The sequence below is a fragment of the Helianthus annuus genome, chromosome 4, assembly GCF_002127325.2.
Source record: "Helianthus annuus cultivar XRQ/B chromosome 4, HanXRQr2.0-SUNRISE, whole genome shotgun sequence".
NCBI classification, from domain to species: Eukaryota; Viridiplantae; Streptophyta; class Magnoliopsida; order Asterales; family Asteraceae; genus Helianthus; species Helianthus annuus.
In genome coordinates this window covers 47,785,763-47,796,398 of record NC_035436.2, presented here as the reverse complement: position 1 = coordinate 47,796,398, position 10,636 = coordinate 47,785,763, and the positions used below count along the sequence as shown (strand labels likewise).

The 10,636-nt window shown below is 36.9% G+C and overlaps 1 long non-coding RNA gene across 6 annotated transcripts; it reads left to right on the top strand.

Moving 5' to 3' along the window:
- The first annotated feature begins 476 nt into the window (after positions 1-476).
- On the top strand, positions 477-5,262 carry LOC110936235. Of its 6 annotated transcripts, none has more exons than XR_004891030.1 (9): positions 477-1,029; positions 1,196-1,400; positions 1,673-1,861; positions 2,443-2,701; positions 3,164-3,284; positions 3,748-3,831; positions 3,913-3,967; positions 4,395-4,694; positions 4,975-5,262. It is a non-coding gene; the product is annotated as an uncharacterized LOC110936235 (long non-coding RNA). The 6 variants fall into 6 exon arrangements; XR_004891032.1 differs by having other exon boundaries at positions 481-1,029; positions 1,673-1,847; positions 4,395-4,460; positions 4,975-5,252; XR_004891031.1 differs by having other exon boundaries at positions 481-1,067; positions 4,395-4,460; positions 4,975-5,252.
- Positions 5,263-10,636: the final 5,374 nt, after the last annotated feature.

Here is a 10,636-nt window from a genome sequence, read left to right as displayed (position 1 = left end):
GCCTTTTGAGCAATAAACTCAAACGTGGGGGACCCATTGACAAGCACCGCTGATCTAGCCGATTCCATAATACTCTTTATCCAAAGACACCAACGATCCGGAAAACCCATTTGGCCCATAATGGATAATAAAAACTTCCAATTAACATTGTCATATGCTTTCTCGAAGTCGATCTTTAAAAAAAACGCCTTTTCTTAAACTTATTTCCCCATCTTAAAACTTCATTGACAATAAGCGGCCCATCTAAAATGTAATTCCCACTAACAAAAGCAGACTGAGACTCCGAGATAACCGAGCCAATGACCTTCTTTAATCGGTTCGCCAGCACTTTGGAAATAACTTTACTCACCACCCCAATAAGATTGATAGGCCTATAGTTATTTAAGTCCACCGGGTCACGAACTTTCGGCACCAAAGTGATAAAAGAAGTTCCACAGCCCATATTAATCTTCCCATGATCAAAGAAATAATTCATAAGATCTAAAAAAATCCTTCTCAAATAAGTACCAAAAAGTTTTGATGAACTTCATATTTAATCCGTCTGGGATGTACAAACACCTAGGGTTTTCGAATTATATGTATTGCAGGCATCAAATTTGGCTCCATCAAATTTAAATTAAATCTTAGCATCTTTCCTTTTTCATCTTCTACCAACTCCAAAACGCCATATTTCGTTTTCCATCAAAGCTACAAGAAGCACCAAACCTTCAAAAATGATTACTTTATTATCCATTGAATGGAGAAATGGAAAATCAAATATGAGCAGCACCGCAAGGATGTACAAACATGTTTGAAAACCTTGATCTTATTTTAAAATTCAAATGATTTCTCCTTCGTTTTCCATCACTCTCTCTCTCTCTCTCTCACACACACACACAAATTCCATCTACAAGGCCCTCATATTTCGGCATTCGGCGTAAAGATTCAGATCCGATAATAAGGAGGGTGCCGCCGGTTAGGGTTTCTTCGTGAAATGTTGTAGAGCGTCATGACGGCTGTTGTTGTGGTTGTTTCTGGCAATTCGATAGGGTCAGTCATCCTCTTCTATAGAGCTGCTGAAGAAACTGGTCCTTTACATATAAACTCTGATACGAAGAAATTAGTGTTAATTCTCATATGATTTCTAAAATAGATTAGGGCTTTTTATAGTTAATGGTTTATCGATTATTCTTTGAAGAATATATTTCACTTGCAGCAAATATTGGATGTGGGTTACGCATTTGTTTCTACTTCTGTCGTAATGTCATCAATTGAAGCCCTAATTTGTGGCCGGGGTCTGCTACAGTTGGTGGATATTTCGATTAAGCTAGTTCTGGAAGTGGCGCAAAAGTTGGTGGAGAATAAGGTTAGAACGCCTTGTGGATAATCAATGGGTTCTCAACAATTGTCCTCCTATCACTGTAAGCGTCTATTTTAATAACACCAAATCTTAACATAAAAAAATTAACGACTTAGGGTAAAAAAGTTCTCTATATACAAATCAGGGAGATTTGGTAACCGATTTTACGTGCACTCTTTTAGTTTGATAAATAAGATCTCTATAATAAGATAATTCTTGCTCGAATAGTGAAATTCAATTTGTGATTATTCTGTTTTTTGAACAGTGAGAGATGGAGATAGGCGGATTTTTATCTTGATGTTAATGACATTGATACATTGGATTGTATATCAGGTTGCAATCATGACCCTTGCTGTGATGGCCATGAAGTTATGTTGTATGAGTGTTCTGTGTTGAAGTTGCGGAGGTGGTAGCATCCTGCGTTGTTCTTTGCAAGTCTGATACACTTGACTAAAAAGTCTACAATTCATCTTCTTCGTCGATTCAGTATCAATCCATTCGTCACACAGTGAGCTAACTCAGGTTCAGCATAGTTAATTTTTGTTCTTGTCAATTAGATAATTATTTGGTTTTGTTCAGTTGATTTTATAATTATTTGGTTATATTTTGTTAAGGAAGTTTAAGATAGCTTTGTTATTTTTTGAATAAATCAGTTTGTTCTTGACGTAATTAGATTGTATATTTGTATGTGTAGGTTCTTGGTTTAATTTAAGTCTAAATTTGTTCGGTTTGCGATTAAAATTGAGATTTGTATAGCATTTACTCGGTATTTGAAATGTATTTGATATTTTTTTCATGGGGTTTAATTTGGGGAGAACTTCTACAAGACTTGTACTATTTGAAAAGTTAATGTGTATTCACGAATTCTTGATAACAAGCAAAAAGTTGAAGCAATGAGTTCGGGTTAATCTGTGTGGGTTATATGGTTTTTTGCTGTTTAAAGGTCTCACTGATACCAGACCCTAATAACATTCAGTTTTCAGGTATTCGGGTAACGGGTTTTCCAGGTTGGGTTAATCGGGTACGGGTAAAATCAACGGACCTAATACTCGACCCTTTGCCAATTCTATCATTGTGCATTGACTCTGTGTTTGTAATGGTAGAGGAGCTGAGAAAGTGGAGTTTCTAAAGTCAGAGGGTGTGGATCATATTGTTGATATCAGCAAAGAAGGTGTTATTGAAAGTGTGAAGGCGTTTTTGAAAACAAGAAAGCTCTAAGGGGTTGATGTTTTATATGATCCAGTTGGAGGCAAGCTTGCAAAAGAAAGCTTAAAGGTGTTGAGTTGGGGAGCACAAATTTTGGTTATCGGGTTCACGAGTGGGGTGGTCTCAGTTATTCCTGTTAATATTGCTCTTGTTAAGGTAAAGATAGGCCTCTAATGACATTATATATTTTACAAAAATGAAATTTGTTGTATGCTGGTTAATCCTTTAGGCCGTGGGGTATGGTGGGGCTTGGGTTGGGGCATTTGTTGACACGTAGAATGGGAGCTCCCCCACCACTCAAACCCACGCCCATGGGGTATGGTGGGGCTTGGGTTGGGGGCATGAGTTTGGTTTGGCCATTGAGAGCCTGCCATGTCACTTACTAGCCCGCCCCACGCCCGGCTTCAAACCCACGCCAATGGGGCCACGCCCAAACCCACACCCCAACCCAAGCCCCCGGGGTGGTGGCTTGGGCGTTTTCAGCCAACCCACGCCCAAACCCCCGCCCCATACCCTATGGTCTTAAGTCATTGTTATCTCTTGTTTTGAATTTCTGGTACTAAATTATAATATCAAGTAAAACGGGACACCGCCTTTACACTTCTATTCTTTTTGCAGAATTGGACGGTTATTTTTGTAGTTTTGGGCATCATTATTCCACTATCTGTTTGTATGGGGCGATCGGTTTGAAGTGTCTTGCTTTAGAAAACTACCAAAAATGGCACATTTTCCCATTTCTGTAAGTTGTTCCCGCTCATCTTGCTTTAGAAGTTTAAATAGTGATAAGAGTATTTTTGTTTCCACCGGTGGGCACTAGGCTATGCTTGTAGAACTGATAAAGCAAAAGAAGGAGGTAGTTGGTCTCTTTAATCAAATTCGTCTGGCTCTACAAAAATTACTCATTTTGACACTAATTTTAAAAGGAAGTGGGTCAAAAGGGCTGAACATTGGCCAAAGAGTAATCCATAAACCAGTTTTATAATTTAATTACAGGCATTTGTTGCTTTGTTTAAAAATACAAACTTTTTCGACAAGACATGTTTTGGGCTGACATGGGGTGGCCCAGTATGAACCGCACCACAATAAGAATCAATTTGACACGAAATTGTTATTACTCGACCCATTTGGTAAATCTACTTATATCATGTTCCCTTTTTCTTTCTTTGAAACTAAGGACCATGAGCTATTTTGGTGTAGCGCAGGGGACAACGTTTGAACTTCAGAAGCAAATGGAACCCTGACAAAGATTGTTGTCTGCAATTTTTTATGGTAGTTCAGTGATACAGGTGCTATTTCAGATCTTTATAATTATGAACCATGGAATGATTTCATTCAAAAACTCTTCTCAAATATATATCATCTTGCAGGCAATTGACGAGTTTATTTCGTGAGTGCTGCTTCTAATGAATTCTTCAAACATGAGTATGTCTCTTTTCTATCGTTTATTAATTCCTGCTGCTAGACTTCTTCATCGTTGAGTACTTCTCTTTTCTATCGATTATTAGTTCCCACGGTTTTTCATCGTTGAGTATTTATCTATTTTTAGTTGCAAAATTGATACGATTTTGAACATTTTCTAGACGCATCTGATTACAACTTGAGGAATTTTTGTTGGTACTGTTATATATATGGGTAGCGATTTGTCACAAAAAAAAAAGTTATGTTTGTAACGAGCTCTTGAGGCTTCGAGTTCTCGCAATCTTTAGCCACTAAGAACTAAGCATTAACCGATAGTTATAATCAACATGTAGGAATTACTTTTCAAGAATTTTATTTTGTTAGCATTCCAAATTTAAAAAAGTTAGTAATTCAAAGTCTATGTAATATTTTTTTCCACTTTCATTTGCAGGAAGGTGTTGTCAACCAATGAAAGGATGATATGGGGATATTGCAGGACAAAATTAATGCTTTGTTGGTTAGTATTTTATAAAAGTAGCAATTGAGTGGACTTAACTCTCTAAGTTAAATGTTTTTTTTTTACTATTAACACATGCTTGTTTGATTTTCTTTTAATAATTTCTTAAAATTTATGTGACCACGTGGAACTTGGGCCATGAGGACCGAGTACAAAAATGCCCAATTAGGATGTAGTGCAACTAATGAACTTGCCAAACTATTGGCTTATGACGTCATTGGATCAGAAGAGAAGGTACATGTAATATGTAATTCTTTGTGCTGGCCATGTCCAAATTTGTTGAGCAGAGACACTTTATGTTCAAACTGTTGCAATTTCTTATAAATAGTTAGTGTGCCAAATATGATTATAAAAGATATATAATCTAAACGTTAATCCAATTTTATTTTGAAACAACGAATGACTAGGTTTTGATGCATTAAAATTACCCATTGGGCGCCTTTTTAGCCGTCAATTCATTTTATCTGTTTATTAATGGTACTTATTTTTATACTTCTTTTTTTGACTTATGCAGAGATCTAATGAATTATAACTTGAAAGACACTTGGAAAGCTTAAAAGATGAAATGTCCTCACAAATTTACGCTCCGAGCTTATGGCTTTAAAGTCTTGATTTGTTTAGGTTGATACTAATTTTGAACTTGCATGGTAGTTTTTTAGATTGTTTTACATGTTATTTTTTCTTGTAGAACAAAAAAGTCATGATTTCTCTATGTTGATCACCGAATATTGTAGCTCCAAAACATGCTAGAACCTTTTTGCAGGTGTACATGAATAGAGATGAGGTAAAGTTTAAAAAAAAATGTTAATTACACCAATATATTGTGAGAAGATTGATAAACAAACATAAACGGATATCGCGTTTGCAGTGTGTTTCTTCTGCTATATAGAAGTTCTTATGTGTTAACTATACGTCGCAATTCCTACCTATGCTCACAGTGGGTTGAGTGTTAGCTTAAATATGTTCATAGTTTATAGATTGTTATAAACGTTTTAAAAGTAAATTAGTTTATAGTTGTATCATGTGTTTCTTTAATGATATTAACACGTTAATTATTTGTATAGTTAAATAAAAATAAAGACAAAAAGAAGTTTTTATGAGTTGGTCCGACCTGTTACAACTTACATTCAGTGACGGACCCATGAATTATTTGTGGATGCGGATGAGTAGTTCAAGCATGTTTTCAAGGGGTGCGGTCCGGTTTTTTTCCTTAAAAATACACTAATTTTTTTTTTTCAAGGGGTGCGCCCACCCACCCAGACAGACACTTAGGTCCGGCCCTGCTTACATTAGAAAATAGAGGTGGCAACTTGAGTACAGTTGGTGGGTTCATATAGCACAACCCTAACATAGGATTACGTTATTTACTTAGTTGTGTCAATAAGCTCGTAAACAAAAAAAGGCTTGAGTTTGTCGCAGTCCGCTTTTGAACCAGTTACTCAACCCACCTGATTTACCATCATACGCTTTGTGGTGTATACTTAAAAATAATGATGTGGTGAGATGTATAAGTTTGGAAGTATTAGAGCTTGAAAAATAAATGGGTCGTAAATAGACCATGTTGAAACTACAAATAAGAAAACTAAGAGAGTTATTATACAATATATCACGAGAGAGTTGATAAACTAACAAAAAGACGAGTATCGCGTTGTAGACTGTTGCCGCCGCATCGCGTGAGTATCCTACTATACCAATAAGAAAACTACCAGAAACGAGTACCGCAATGCAAAATGTTGCCCCCCGTCGCAGCGCGCGAGCACCCTACTATACCAACAAGGTTGGTGGGTGTGTTTTCGCGCCCACTGCCACCTCATCAATTTTAGCGCCCCTACCCCGCCTCCGCCAAAGGAATGTCAGGCGTGAGAGGAAGATAACAATGGGGTCCACCTTCATCAACCAATCAGATTTTTTTATTTATCTTCTTTTAATATAGTTAAAAGGGGCTTTATAGGGTGCGTTATTCCACACCGTGTAAATCAGCGATAAAACCCCTTGCTTATGTGTCGCCTACGTGGTGCTTACGTGGCGTGATAAAACCCTGAGGGGCTTTAAATCACACCCACCAGCCTAAGAAAACTATAAAAAACGAGTACCGCAATGCAAAGTGTCACCCCCGCCGCATCGTGCGGGCACCCTACTAGTATATTATAATGCATGAGCGAGGGGTATTTTAAGATACCCAAAAAATAAGAACTTTTCTCACTCTTTATTTATAGAAAGACCCCTAAAATGAGGATAATTTGGTCTTTTAAACACTATTTATTTTTTAGCCCCTAAACTTATTACACTTAAATCCTTGAGTTTTAACAAAATTATAGATAACTAGTTACACTTTCCCCCCATCTACAACAAACTTATAATTCTTTTACGTATTCTTTTTATATCTTATGAACTATAATACTTTAAAAAAATCCAAAGATAGCATGATGACCTACATATTTTTGTCGACGTTTCGATAGTTGTCTTGTTCAATATAGACGCACGGATTAGAATGTATAAGTAAATGATGCCTTAGTATACAAATGATTACCGGATGGGTACTAACCGTCATGCAGCCATGGGGCTAGGCTAGCTGCAGAGTTGTAATACTCCGGCGGATGGGAGGTCCGTGCAAATGCCCCCCTAGTATACAAATGATTAAAGAAGAAAATAACAACTATTTTAACTATTTATTCAAATAAAAAGGATCCGCTACATTTTTTCAAATTCAAAACCTAACAAATCTCTTTATTCGCCAGACGCAGATTGTGAAGAGTTTGTTAAATCCCAAGTCAAGCCTATTAAATCGCAACTCACATTTCATCCCCTCCCTTCTCATCATTCTTTCTCTCTGAGCCATCGAAATTAGTAAAATTCCTCTACCAGTATCTCAACATCAACATTAACAGCCACCACAATTAGTAGCCACCATACTCCTTCGTTGTTGCTAGGGTTCAACGATTTGGAAGCATGAGGAAGCTACGTGGTTGTGACGCTCCGAAACCGACGATGACGAAGATGACGTTGATGACTTGATGGTGAGTTCATGTATTTACATCTCTATGTTTTTTAATGCGATTATTTTATATGTATTTTGAAGGATGGTAGGCCTTGGTCTCTGTTCCAATTAGCATCATATGAAAGAAGATGAACTAGGAAATGAGTTGCACACAATAAGGAGGGTAGTTCGAGCACTAAAGGAAGTGAAAAGGTAATAGGTGTTTGCACATTCCTGTTGATGTAACATATATATCTCTAAATGGTTAGATTGTCTTAAAAATTTACATTATTATTTTTAGCATCAGAAGGTGGCCTATTTAGTCGTGTCTCCTTCCGAACGAAACCGACGCTTCGACGTGACCGAAGCATTGTGAGTGTATCTTTCCTTATTTTGACCTCTTAAATGATCCAACAATTATGTAAATATTCAAACTTGTAATTGGACATGGAACGGGGTGTAGTGGTGGTACATGAAGTTTAGTTGAATGGCAGCATTGAGAAACAAGAATCACAACCTCTGGATGCTTATGATGTTGTTAGTGAGATGTATCCGAAAACATGAAAAATACGAACCCCCTTAAAATATTAATGTTTGTACTTTGTAATTATGTTTTGTATGTCATGTAGGATGACCGGTATAATGTGAGATATTGGTGGCTTAGGTCTTAGGCCATGTGTAGTCATAAAGCCCTTTTGGGGGCGTTATGCGACATGTGGCATGACACGTCAGCAAGGGGCTTTATGGGGCGTTATGCAATTTGAGGCCGTAGTCATAAAGCCCCTTTGTCATCATTACTAAATTAGTTTAATTTTCATTTTTTTAAATAATTTATAAGTTTTATAAAATTAAAAAACATTCCATTAAATAAAAAACAATACATTAAAATTAAAAAAAGTTAAACAAAAAAAAAATTACACCTAAAAAATAAATTTATTCTTCGGTTTCATTTTCGTTCTCTCCTTCTTCCTCTTCGTTTTCTCCGGCATCCAAACCTACGTCTTCAAAGTTCCCGTCTTCGAATTCCTCAACCTCTTCTTCCTCGGAATCTTCGTCGTGATCACTGTTGAATCGAATTGGGCGAATCGCCCAAGCATGCTCAACCAAATCCGCCTTCAACGTGTTATGTATTTCTCTAGATCGCAATAGTTGAGCATTTGCGAGTCTCTCTTCCATTGTCGCTTGGGTTCCTTCGACTAAATCTTCGGGAATATAGTTTTGGCATATCGCTCTTCCATCATCCTCAATGATCATATTATGCAAAATGATGCAAGCATACATGGTCATTCGTATTCTATCCTTATGCCACATGCAACAAGGATTTCTGATAAAATGCCATCGTTGTTGTAGAACCCCAAAACACCTCTCGATATCCTTTCTCGAAGACTCTTGTAATTTTTTAAAATACTTTCTTTTTTCATCGAACGTTTCAGAAAACGTTTTAACAATAATCGAATACTCCGGGTAGATACCATCGGCCAAGTAGTAGCCATGCTCGTAATCGTTCCCGTTTGCATGAAAACCGGCCTTTGGTATAGTTCCAGAAATGTAGCCCTCTATTAATGGTGAAGCCTCTAACGTATTAATATCGTTAAAACACCCGGCTACACCAAAGAAGGCCGACCAAACCCAAAGGTCGTATGACGCAACAGCTTGTAATACCAAAGTTGACCCTTTTTGATCACCCCGTGTATGTTGACCTCGCCATGCGGTTGGACAATTATACCAACGCCATTGACGACAATCCAAGCTACCAATCATGCCAGGTATTCCATGCTTTTCTAGATGCACCTCATATATTTTTTGAAGGTTGTTCCAAGTGGGGTGTCTCAAATAACGTTTTCCATATAACTGGCATATACCTAAAATATAATTTAATATACAAAAATTTTACTAGTAAGCTACTAAAAAATAAATATATAAAAGTAAATAAATAAAAGACAATAAAAATTACCATAGCAAAAATGTTCCAAGCAATCTCGGGTTGTTTTTTCCGCCATCTTCAAATACTCGTCGTTGATGTCGTACGTGTTTCCGTATGATAATACGCGTATGATTTCTTTAAGTATACCAACGCCATTAATAAAGATTTGGAAAATAGGTATGATTTCTTTAAGCAAAGAATGGACGCGCGAGGATATCTAGGCTTCACCTCAATTCAAAAGGTCACATCCGCCTTACGCGTATTATCATACGGAATTGGTACCGAATTTCCCGAACCGTTACCATTTTCGGTACCGATTCAGTACTGACATTTAGTGTTTTCGGTACCGGTATTTACCTCCAAATACCGATGTGTACCGGTACCAAACCTTGCAGAACCGGGTATTTTCGGTACCGATATGAGTACCCGTTTTTTGGGATTTTCGGTATCGGTTGGTACCGAGCTCATCCCTACCGATGCGTGTTTGTTGTGTTATTATTTCTTTTATGGAACTGGTACATGATAAACAAGATTTTGACAGATTATATGTGTTTTCAAGGATGGACCTAAAGCTAAAACAGATGCAAATGGAAATACTGGTTCGTTTTTTTGTTAACACCATCAAATTTTAGTAATTTACTTTAGAGTTTTTATGGTAATTTATTTCCATTGGAATACATCTCCTATCCCAAACAATGTTTTTCATATGGTCATGTATGATTTGTGGTCACGTCATTCTATCATCAAATGCTAAACTATAAGTTTGTAAGTCATACATGTTTCAAAATTTTGTTTTGAGTTACTTTACATATTTTTTTTCAACTTCTAAAACTGGTAATATGTAGTAATACAACCAGGTCATGTCTATTTCTAATGCTATTTTAACTGAGCGCTGGTTTGTCAACTATTGTGTTGATCATGAGATAACATTTAGTTTATGTTTGACTTTCTTCATTGCACTTTAGACCTATACCAAAATTTTCATTGCAAAACATGTCGTTTTTTTGTTACAGATACCATGATTCAAAGTAGATTGTTCCTCGACTTGCAAATGGTCCTTCTTATCAGTTCCATGTGGTGATTATTTACATCTGAAATGACAAGTTCATGTGGCATGGTGTGAGCAATGGTTGTGGCTTACAAATCAACAACAGGTAGCAAGCCTGCATCAAGTGGAGGCATGTTTCTTTTCAACTGAAGTAAAGACTCGCAGCGGTTACCGAATGTTGCGAGTCCTTTGCTTGTGATCTTGAGGTAGTGGCTGACATCCAAGAC